General features: G+C 32.5%; 1 pseudogene; it reads right to left on the bottom strand.

Annotated features, from left to right (window-relative positions):
* Positions 1-5108: 5108 nt before the first annotated feature.
* Positions 5109-6172, bottom strand: LOC131949500 (ras-related GTP-binding protein C-like; annotated as a pseudogene).
* Positions 6173-13081: the final 6909 nt, after the last annotated feature.

Genomic DNA, 13081 nt, shown 5'->3' with positions numbered 1-13081 from the left:
AATAATAATGTAAAAAGAAACAAGCTTTTTGTTTTCTTATATTGTCAATGCGTTTATTAATTTTGGACATAAAATACTCTTAATACTAAATTAAACAACGAAATTTTTTTTTTTGATAAAAAAAAATACTTAAACTTTATACAAGCATTGTATTTTCCGAAGTATTAATTAAATATTACCAAGAATAATTTTCATTTTCCCTTTAACAATGTTATATTATAATATGGGAGATAATTACCTGCTCTTAGTTAGACAATTTATGAAATTTTTTGTTGTGCTGTCAGGAAAATATCGCCTACACCAGGGGTCGGCAACCTGAGGTTCGCGAGCCGCAGGCGGCTCTTTTGATGTCAAGGTTGCGGCTCTCGAGTTCAATGCACACATATTAATAGTTATATTATTTCATGTTCAAATCTCATAAAAAATATTATACCTTAAAGAAAAACAACTTTAAACAGGATTAAAACACTCATCAGAGAACAGTGAGAATAGGTAAGGTAGAAATTATACGACAGCCGCTTGGGCACCAGGCCCAGCCCCACAGCTATGCTGTAGCTAGCACCGTGGCGACTATTCGATTTTTGTCACTGTCGAAGTGCCGACGTTTTCGAATATTGTTAAATGGGGAATGTTATTTTATAGAGAATGCATTCCTCTACCTGTCAGTATGCATTAATTTGACCCGTGTGACGTAGTATTTTAGTTATTAGTTTCATACAGTTGAGCAAGGTACTGGACTCTGGGTTGAGTAGGGTGAAAGATAAGCCTTGTGAGAACCAAAGACAGAAGCGACCGATACAGTAATCAAACTGTTAGAGTTTGCCATGTTAACGCCTGCCTGGCTATGAAAGATACCTACTGGACCAGCGGTGTCCATAAAGAAAGAAAAATAAGTTTTTGGCTTCTAAAGTGTATTGGGATAGTCATATAGTTATATTATGTGATTACTTCTTTTATCATAGCAGATCTAGCTAAAACAGTTTTTGTGCAAAACATTTGTTTGTTTTTATATGAAACAATAAGTTCATATTTAACGCTATTTATCTCAAATCAAAAATCAAATTTATTTATCTAATCCATATAAGAAATAGCAAAATATTGAAAAAAAAATAATGTTAGTGGCTCTTTAAAAACTGGGAAATTTTTTAAATTGTAACTTTTGGCTCTTCCGTCTCAAAAGGTTGCCGACCCCTGGCCTACACTCAAGACAATTTACCCCGCTTAGATTGTTACATCATAAGGGTTAGATGGGGTGATGTCTTATGTTCTCGTTCGCAGATATTTTAAGAAATCATTTAAGTCCCTATCATAAATTATTATAATTTCATTGTCTATATTTTTATTTTCATTTTGTAACGAACCCCGAATTATTTACGAGTATATGTTACGTAAGATTTTAAAATAGAATTGTTCGGTTTCCCTATTAAAATATTGTTGATTTAAATTTTAATACTAAGGACAAAAATCTACATTGGTTTTTAAATGCAGTGCCTTATTTTATTCAAGTCGCATGTTTTACTTTTTAAAATTATTGTTATTACATTTTAAAAGATTTATTTTTGGGTAATATTCCTCTTTAGATCAAACTTTTTCTTTCTTCTTCTTCGTTCTTAATTTTTAGTGTTGGGAGGGGAGCCTTATCTGCCAGAGGGTTTGAACTCGAGACTTTTTTTTTCGAATTTATCAACCGTAGAGGCCATTGACTCCGATTTCAGCCTGCTTTTCTTTTTGGATTTACTTCCATAGCCTTTGTCCAACCAAGAACAAACTACAAGGCAGCAGTTGTTTGATTTTGGAGTTTTTTCTCCTAGAAGAGTGGCTGTCCCCAGCTAACGAGCCTCATCTGTCCGAGGGTTCGTACTCGAGAATTTACTGTTTAGCAACCATGAGCTTTACCGACTCGACCACGCCGACCCCTTTTAGATCAAACGATCTTTGGGCAGATAAAGTAGAGTTCATTTTTCTTGACATCAGATGTAGGGATAATGTGGTCAGTACTATGCACAGCCGCCTTTAGTTTCCTTATCGTGAGTCAGGTACCCATCAGAGCTGGTTGGGCTTTCCACTGACTTGTGACACCAAGCAGGTCCATCTTCAAATCAATCACCGTCGATTCAACCACTGTCCGATCGGAGTTTTAAATAAATCTAAGTTGGTGTATGTATCGGTGTCGGTGGTGTAAAGGTCAGCATGGTGGCCTTCCAAGCAGTCGATACGGGTTCGATTTCCGGCTGACGCAAGTTCTATTTGTTACTTTATTTTTACTTTTACAAAAGTCGTTAATAGTAATTTTTTTAGTTTAAATACCTCCCACAAAATGTGACGTAGTTTTTTGACGAAGTAAATCTTCAAATCATTCACTGTCTACTACTGATTATACAGCATTAGGTCTGTACTCACCCATTGGATTTTGAACAAAATCGGAGGCAGTTATTATATGCCTTCAAAGCAGTCGAACCGGGTTCGATTCCCGGCTGTCTCAAGTTTCAGTTGTTACTTTTTTTACTTTTACAGAATCGTGAATAGTAGATTTTTATTTTAAATTTGAATGATCCTAAGATATATAATATAATCAATGTACCAGTTATCACATAGACTGAAAGTCCGAAAGTTGCCCCCCCCCCACACCTTCCATAAAATGATGTCATACCTAAGCTAACCACTGTTCTATTTCTAGTTGTTCAATGGCTATAGTCGTACGTACACTTCAACTAGACTTCAAGGTGTGTGACGTCAATTGAAGGTAAGAATACTCAATCACCGTCAACAAATGATCAGAAGATTGTATTCCCAAATTTGCGCATTAGAAATTATCTTTTCCCATATTAAGTGTCGGTGTAAAGGTCAGCATGGGGTCTTCCAAGCAGTCGATTGGGTTCGATTCCCGGCTGACGAACTGTTTTTAATAAAAATGTTTGATTACCAAAATAAATGCTATAATGGGAAATGGGAAATTACATATTTTAGCGTCAAAAGCTTTTATTAAAAGAAGAACGTGTGTTTTAATATTTCTTACCCTCATTGCATGCACAAAGTTTGTTATAATAAAGGAGTTAATATTTGTTATTTTACTAGATAAAGAAACAAAATAAAACCCTATTGTTTTGTTGTGGCTGTTGACTAGTATTTTAAAAAAAATTTAAGTGTCTTGCCTAGAGTTTATTTAGAAATACCTACAAAGGCGTCTCGTATTAATTTAAAAAGATAAAAATGCAATAAAACAACGACTTTTTTTTCGTATTTAGTCACCTTGTTTATTGACTTAAAAATTAAAATACTCCAAATGCTAAATTAAACAACAAAAATTTTCTTGTTAACAAAAAAAAAAAACAACTCATTGACATAATATAATTAATTGCACTTCCCGAAGTATTAATTAATATATTAACAAGAATATATTTCTAGTTTCCCTTAAACAAATTTATATCTAAATATGGGAGATAATTAACTGCACTTAGGCAATCATTGAAATTATTCTTTGTATTGTTAGGAAAATATCCCCTATACTAAAGACAATTTACCTAGCTCAGATTGTTACATCATAAGGGTTAGATGGGGAGAAATCATTTACGTCCCTATCAGAAATTATTATAATTTTATTGTCTATATGTTTATATTCATTTTGCAACTAAGACGGCTTTTTTACGATTATATGTTACGTATGGTTTTAATAGACTTTTAATTATCAGGTATGTAATGTTATAAATCATATTAGTCGACTTACGAATGTATAGAGTAAGATGAAGTTATCTTTTTTTAATCATATTGTAATTATTCGATATTTTAACAATGTTGACATTATACACGGAACATACAATTATGTTGTCTTGCAGTTTTCAATAAAGATAGGCTTCAGGCTAAACTAATAATAGTAGCAAATACGGGTTTAAACTTTATTTGCATGTCATTGACTCAACAACCCGTATTAGTCCTAGTTGTTTTATGTTTTATCCAATAATTTGTTAAATTTTAGACCAGTCTAATTTTATCAGAAGCGTTAGACTGGAATCCCTAGAGGAAGAGGAAAGTAGACAGGTCAAGGAAATCCTAGAGAAGGACAATAGAAGAGGCAAGGGTTGCCGGGCTTATAAAGAAGGCTGCCCAAAACAGAGTACAGCGGAGACGTGTTACGTCAATGAAAGTAATATTACTCAATCACTGTAATTAACGGATTCGAATGCTTTAGAATTGTGCTTTAGCATTTTACATGAAAGCGACGGTGGTGTAAAGGTTACATTATAAAAACTTTTTTTAAAAGCGAGTTAACAGCTGAGTAGCAAGTTTCAAAAATTATTTTTTTAAATAAAAAGTGATCCTTACTTCCTGGACCCCACTCTACCATTTAGCTCTGATCAATGGCAACACTTTGTCACCTTATTCCACCCCAGCTCCTCCTCTCCCCCCCCCCACACCCTAAACATTAGTAAAGGTATCGAATAGATACCAATGTGACCCACGCTTTTCTTTATAGTTATTTAAATAGTAGTTTCTAATTTATTTTCTACTTTTTAGTGCATTAGTCCATAAAAGCTTGTTATTAAAACGTTTTTTATGATTTTTTTTTGTCTACAAACCCATCACCCACTAGAGTGATGTGGTTTTTGGCTGAACTCAAACAGGTCAATAGAAATCATCGTTTTTACGTCTCAAAGTGTCAATGGTTGGTTTTTAAGAACTTGATCTTTTCAGTGGTGTATTGACGAAAAGGCAGGAAAACGAACATATTTAATCATATTTTTTTTTTAAAAAACAATATAAATTATGTTATTTCTTGCTACTTTACTTACTCATTCAACACAATATTCACCATTTTTAAAACACCGTACTTATATTCTCATCTTTGTATAAGTATCAAACATGCAGTGATTCCTCTTAATTAAAAAACAAACTTCAATAAATCACATCTCGATCTTACAAGCTTCCAATGTTTTCTTATTTAAAGACATTTAAAACAAACTTTTTTTCAAGAAACTGGATAAAAATAGGGCACAAACCTAGAGTAAACATGAAAAACAACAACAAAAAAACAAGCATACTCACTCAGCATAAAAACAAAACGCAACTTATAAATTAAACATCAGCAGAATTTACTGTTCAGCTGACTAAGTTTATGAAAAACATGGTGAAGAAAAACATTCTGTTGCTTTACACACATGCCGGTTGACCTCCCGAAGAAACAACACTGTACTGGAGTTTAGTGTGATAAATGAAGCCGACTCATTGTCAAATACACCATCATCACGAGCACCGTATGTACAAGAAATATCAATTGCAACGTCAACCATATCGCAGCACATTTCGTAACATCGCATATCAACTGGTGAACTGTCTGTGGCGATGTAAATTTGACTAACGACATCAAAGAAGAAAGCCTTCTCAATTTTTTGAGTTAGAGATGACAATGTCCAATAGGTTCTCCAGGACAGCCAACTGGGGGATCAGCTTCTGCACAACCTTGCTGAAGGCTTCAAATATTGAATGCTCGTAGATGCTGGTTAAGTGAAAACTTAGTCTGATATTATCCATCCCCGCGTCTGCTAGCTCATCTGTTGCTCTCTGCAGAATGTCTCTCTGTGTTTCTATCTTGTTGTCATCAGACATACCATCCACTTTGTGGATAAACACTTTAAATTTTATATTCTCATTAATTCTGTGGGCACGGGTCACTGCCATCTGTAACCTGGATAATGCTTCCATGTAGTCATCTTTAGCATCAATAACAAAAATTAGGGCGCCACATCCACCAAAGATATACTCTGAGTCGAAGGCAGCATCGAAGAAATCAATTTGGCCAGGAATATCCCAGATTTGAAACTGGACAATTGATGAATTGGAAATATCATCTTTGACAATTTTATTGGTACTCTCCAGGAACAAAGTCTTATTTGGTGACACTTTATGGAAGACAACCTTTTGTATTGATGACTTGCCACTTTTTCTTAGACCCATTAACAAAATCCTTGGCTTCTCATCCCCAGGACTCACTTCTCCTTCAATGTCAGTCTCTTCAGGTCCATAACCAAACCCTTTGGGGAATGACCCTACATATGTGTCTGCTTGATCGTCCACAAAGGACATTTTTACTGTTTAGCTGTTCATGTGATTCTCTATATTCAGCAAAGAATTACTGTAACTTTTTTTAGATATCTTGATAGTTTTCAAGAGATCGTGTTTTTCTTTCCTCATCATGTGACTTACGATCTAAAATCTAAATCTATCACATCCCATATATCTAAATATTTAGTACTTTTATTTACGGCACAATTGTGATTTAAGATAATTAGGGTACTCAAGTATCACAGGGTTACTAACTTAGCCTAAAAATAAATATAAAATTTTTCTCCGGAATTTTTTAACATTTGTTTTTTATTTTTTTTTTTTACATAAAATTAGCTGTATACTTGAAGATTTAAAAAAAAGGTTGCCAATTTTTTGAGATTATTAGAACGTCGTTGACGGCGTATCGTTAGAATTTTAACAATAAAAATGTAATAAAACAACTGCGTTTTTGTTTTCTTATATGGTAAACTTGTTTATTTAAATTAGACAAAAATATTCTTATTTCTAAATTATGCAACAAAACTTTATTTTTTGTTTAAAAAGATAATATTTATTCTTATACATTTTATATGAGCTTTATACTTTCCGAAGCATTATTAAAAATAGTATCGAGAATACATTTTAGCTTCCCTTTAAGATGGTTATATTTTAACATGGGAGATAATACATTTATTCGAAGTTAGGCAATCATTGAACTCATTCGTTGTGTTGTCAGGAAAATACCCCTTATGCTAAAGACAATTTACCTCGCTCAGACTGTTACATCATAAAAGTTAGATGGAGGTGATGTTTTATGGTCTCATTCGCAGATATTTTAAGAAATCATTTATGTCCCTATTAGAAATTATTACAATTTTATTGTCTGTTTTATTTTCATTTTGTCACAAAGACGGCTTATTTACGAGTATAAGTTACGAATGGTTATTTAATAGAATTTTTTGGGTTACCTATCAAAATATTGTTGATATAAATTTGAATACTAAGGAAATATAAACTACATTATCTTTTTTTTAAAATTCAGTGCCTTATTTTATTCAAGTCGTATGTTTTACTTTTTTAAATGATTGTTATGATAGACCTATTACATTTTAAAAGCTTTAATGTGTTCAGTTCTATGCCCAGCCGCCTTTAGCTTCCTTATCGTGAGTCAGGTACCCATCAGAGCTGGTTGGACTCAGGGGCTTTCCACTGACTTGTGACACCAAACAGGTCAATCTTCAAATCAATCATCGTCGATTCAACCACTGTCCGATCGAAATTTTAAATAAATCTAAGTTGGTATATGTATCGGTGTCGGTGGTGTAAAGGTCAGCGTGGTTGCCTTCCAAGCAGTCGATCCGGGTTCGATTCCCGGCTGACGCAATTATATATATATTTTTTTACTTTATTTCTTGTTTTAGAAAACTTTTTTTTAAAATCGTAATAGAAGTTAATTAGAATACTTTATTTTGACAGAGTTTAGACAGGATTTTGAAAAACATACCGATGTATTAAGAAAAATTCAATGTAAGTGTGAAGGCGTTTGAAGGCTGAAGTGTGACGTCATTTTTTGTGACGGAGGCAGGTAAAAATCGTCCAAAAAGATTAATGTCATTTATAGATGACATCTAAAAGAAATAAAAATCTATATATATATAATAGGTAGGAAAAGTGGTTCCAAAAGTGGTTCCACTTTGTGTTGCCAGAAAGCATATTTTTGAACCAAAATTGAATATTTTATAACATTTGTGAAATGAGTACAAAGTCACTTCCGGTTTTACTAAGGCTAGAAATATTCAAACTAAAAATGACTAATAATATAATAGTAATTTACCAATCATTTTTATTTTAATTTGGATTAGTATAGTCAGGGTGTTGTGGTGAAAGGGGATGTTATATTATTTAATATAAATAAACTACTAGGCTATATTCCATTGTAATAATAAGTAAAGCGTAATTAATATCAACATTTTAATATAGGCCTAATCAATCTAGATCGACCTCTGACTATGGGGTCATCTATTAACGATGTCACAACGATGCCAGACCTCCCCCTTCCCCAAAAAAGTAAACCTAAGCCAACACCCCCCCCCCCCCCCATTTTGTTTTTAAAGCACAGATTTTCATAAAATATTTAGACCTATGAGCTTTTCCAACATTCAATGTAGGCCTATTGATGAATTATTTTATAACAATTTATAAAACAACTTTTAATAATGCAAATTAAAGGCTTAAATTCAGTTTTTTAACATGAGTGTTTGTTGAACATGGAAAAGTGTCATCTTACTTTCTGAATCCCCTCCCCCCTGACACAAAGATCCAAATCTCCCCCACTACGTCAAAGTCTTTTATGGACGACCACTACAGCTTTTTGCTATTATTTATAGGATATTCATTAATTAGTCATACAAACCCAATTACATTTTTTGTTGTGATGGTATCTCTGTCATTACAATTATTAAATAGTTTATCTTAACATTTCCCCTAACCTCATTTGCTATAGCTGCCTATCCTTATAGAAAACATCTTTTCCTCAAATATCTGGAATGCATCTGATCAGCAACTGTCTTTTTCTTTTGTAATATATTAACAATTACAACATGTTCATAAACTTGCACGGCCAATAACAACACATTACCAGGAAACAGGTAGTGATTATAGTTTGGTGTATTTGTGGTTGATGGTTAGTTATCAGCCATGCTTCACTAAGCCTGGTCTACATTTATATGCTGGTATGGCTAGAATTGACAAAAACCCATATTCTTGATTCTTCCCTTAACATTATGTTTAACATCTATGATAGATATATGCAAATGTAAGACTTAGAGTGGGACTACATATTTGTGAACACATTTGCTAAAGCAAAAGTTCTTGAGTTGAAATTTTAATCCTTTAGGTTGTCTCTGATTCAAATTCAAAGCAGCTTTAACTGGTACCTGACTGGTTATAGACAGTAAAACTTAGTAAAAGCTGTTTGACATTTTGCTGACCATAAAATTTATTAATATGGAGAGGCAACAAAACTAGGTGAAATCTACTTCAGCACCATATTCTTAAAAACTATAGTTCGCCAGTTTAAGTTAATTATTGAGTTAAGGTAGAAATAATATAGTTTCCGCTTACACCAGCACACACAACCAGTGCTGAAAAAAAAAAATAAACATAACAAAGTTTATGATTTTCTTTTTTTAATTGCCATATTCATTCAGAACTAACATAATAAAAAATAGTTGTTCAATATGAACAAGTTTTCTTGGGTCCAACATGTATCCTTGGATCAGTTTTTAAATTGAGCTTCATCTTGACTTTTTTCTTCTCTGTATGCAGTTGTATAATCCACAGTATCTAAAAAAACATAAATAAATTTCATAAACTGTTATATTAAACTCATTATGTTTACATACTTTCAACTCTTAATGTTATAAATAAAAATATTTGCCTGTCTTATAAAGATCATAAAGCAATGATGTGTATTTATGTACTGGATTGTATGGGCTATCTAACCATTACCATTCATTAAAAATATATGTCTAATAATTTACTTTTAATATTTTAATGTAAGGAGTTTGTCATTAAATACAATAGGCCTTCAAAAGAGTCCAAAAGTCATGTATTTATTATTAAAAAAAAAAAAGGTATCAATAAAGATCTACTACTTATGTTTAGCCACCTCAGGAATTAGTTGAAAATTGATATTCAAACTAGGCTACTATAACTATCATTAATTCATACACATACTAGAATAAATATTAGGATAATTATATTAATTTGATTAGTAAGTTAATCCATCTATGACAATTGACACCTTTTGGCTTTATCAACTTCTGCGTTTTAAGTTCTAAAGATCACTACATAAGACTAAGAGTAGACTATGTCATATATTAAGTTAATTAAGTAGAACTAAAATAAGCTCTTTACTAGTAAGCCTACTCTACTATTCAGTAATTTTTACTATTATTATTAGAGGCCTAGAATTACTGTTAGACTACTAATCTAGATTAAACTTAAATTTTGGATATTATTTAATGCACTAGTCTGTAACCTTTTATTTAGGCTACATGTAATTTTTACAGTTTAAAATTGTAGCCTTATTAAGCCTAGTTAATACTAACTACCTACGCTATCACAGGCCTACTAGACTACTACTAAGCTACTACGTCTAAATCTACAGTCTAGATAGGCTTACTGAAACTAAAAGTAATATGACAACTGTAAAAATTAAGCATACTTTATTTTTTTACAATACTATTTTAAGCCTATAGACCTACTGTTATTAAATATGAATCTATTAGTTATTAGACTAACATAAGTCATCATAAGTCTAATTAGTAATTACCTCTAACTGGGCCCTTATCATAATAACAATGTAAGTATTAGGACTGTCATCTGTACCATAGTGTATAATATATATTATCCTAAATAAAATGTATTTTGTACAGATCTAGTAATTTAGTAAGTATCAACTATTAAATTAAATTAATATAGAAATTATTGGCCTACTAAATAATTTATTCACTAATGTCATGATTTTGCAATTATGAGGTTGTGTGTATTATAATATACCTAGTAAGTTAGTAACTGTATAGAGTATAGAGTATAGAGTAACTATACTTACTAATACTACTACGATAGTAAATATATTTACTACTATTTATTCGTACAATCATTGTAACTAACTATAAGATCTAGATCTAGATCTATAGTTAGTATTATTGAGTATTATAGGCCTAAGTATTATTTATTAAGTTTATAAATTAAATAGAATAGGCTAGATCTAGTATTTTTATATTTAATAAATAATGAAACATATATTAAAAAGCCGTAACATACTAGATCTACTACTAGACTAGATCTAGATGTCTATATTATTACTATATAGTAGATCTATATAGATCTAGATCTAGACTCTAGATTCTATACTAGAAGATCTGAGTCGTAGACGTCTAGATCTAGAATCTAGCTAGATTCTCTAGACTAGATCTAGATAATAGATTCTAGATCTAGAATAGATCTCTAGAGTACTCCATCTAGTACTAGATTCTCTATAAAAATATCTAGTCTAGATAATCTAGATCTAGATTAGATCTAGAAACTTATAGCTAGATTTTTAGATCTCTAGCCTTAGACTGGCTTAGAGCACTCACAGTGAGTAGTCACAGCACAGGCCTAACAAAAATAATGGAACGTGCGTTAAAAACATTCTACAAAAACATTGGTAAAACTATTAATAAGAATAATGTTAGATATTAGTAATCTGAGCATAACAGTCATAATAAAATAAGCCAACTATAATGAACAGGGATACAAACGAATTTTGAAAGCCTGAATCGAACTGAAAATATTCCCTAGTTCGCCATTTTGTTTTCTTGGATCGCCTTGTCGGTATTTATCATGGACAATAAATGTTATGACTTTAATCTTTTTCCTCTCCCTGGCCAGTTCAGTTCAGTTCAAGGTGGGGTTGAGGGCGGTTTTATTAAATATTTAAATTTATACAATAATTCAAAATCATTTTCAACGGCTTATGTTCAACACAAAAATATGAAAATGAGTGTAATCGATGGTTCCTAATCGACTTTAATTTTTAAAATTGTAGCTATAATTTTATCGCTTGCCATATTTTTTAAAATAATTTTTAAAAAATTTAGTATGATTACATAGACTTTTCCTACCTATTCTCCTCTTCGAGCCGTTAGAAAACAAGCTGCAAACGCTCTCCCTACCTCCCCACCCCTACATGGTTTTAGTGAGCTGTGTTCACTCTAAATGTTTACAAGCAGAGCCAACGATTTTAATCGTGAGGGGGGGGGGGGAAGGAAAGGGGGGGGGGGGGTTATGGTCCTTAACGAGCTACTTATAGTGTTTTAAAGAAATATTTTCAGTGTCAGCGTTGGTACTGTCGAATTCACAAATTATGAATTATTGAAAATTAGAAACAACTAAATAGCGGCGTATGTTATGCCGCGGGCCGGCTCGTGTTTATTATTTAATCACTATTAACAAATGATTATACATCTGCGTTTAAATCTGTTTTTCCTCTAGTTGTATATCGGCGTCGGTGGTGTAAAGGTCAGCATGGTTGCCTTCCAAGCAGTCGATCCGGGTGCGATTCCCGGCTGATGCATGCATGTTTTTTTTTAAACAACATCTTGTGATAAATCAAGTTTAAACTGTAACTATAAACCATTCTCCCGGAGTTACATTTCACAAGTCTTTTGAATGAAATACACCAGTGAAGAATATTATTAGCCTTTTTAGAACTTGATGTTGAAAACTGAACAGTGAACAATAATTTATTAGTAAATGAAACAGTTGCTGATTTAATTTTGTTATTGTTCATTGTGTACATAAAACATCGCGTACAAAACAACCCAAATCATGTTAAAAAAACGTGTAATACTGTTTAGTTTAGAAACATAAATATCTACGTACATCATTTAACTATAACAAATGCAGTTTTCTGAACAAGTTTATCTTTTGCAATGTAGAGCAGTGGTTCTTAACCTGAGTTCGATCGAAACCCAAGTGTTCGGTGAATGCGCTTATGAAACTGGTAACTCCAAAAAGGTTAAGAACCACTGTTCTAGAATGTGTATATAGATGGTTGCTACACCATCTTTTAAAGCTGATTAGAAGTTGATTCAATGTACTCAGGAGGTTATTGATGTAGGGTAATGATAGCTGTTTACTTTTTAACACGTTTTTATTAACTCAGCTTCGCGTGTGTTTGTTTGTTGTTAAAATTGACATCGAAAATTAGCCCAATTCTGATTGCTCTATAGATCTGAAATTTGGCATGCAGGCTACTTTCGCCTAACAATTTCAGATGCAATCATAAAAACTAGCAATTAGAGACCGTAATTAGCTTAATTTAATTACGCCCAAAGGACCATAAAATTGAGGACATGATTTCTAAAGATACCGACAAGACTGAAGGCCTATTGACACAGTTACTTCGGCCCCAATCGATGTGAGCGCGCTGGCCGTGATCGTATAGTGGTTAGTACTTCGCGTTGTGGCCGCGACAACCCAGGTTCGAATC

This window comes from Physella acuta, unplaced genomic scaffold (genome assembly GCF_028476545.2).
Source record: "Physella acuta isolate Inbredline_101_S28 unplaced genomic scaffold, ASM2847654v3 ptg000699l, whole genome shotgun sequence".
Taxonomy (NCBI): Eukaryota; Metazoa; Mollusca; class Gastropoda; family Physidae; genus Physella; species Physella acuta.
The sequence above is the reverse complement of the archived record's forward strand: the minus strand, read 5'-3'. Positions and strand labels throughout refer to the sequence as shown.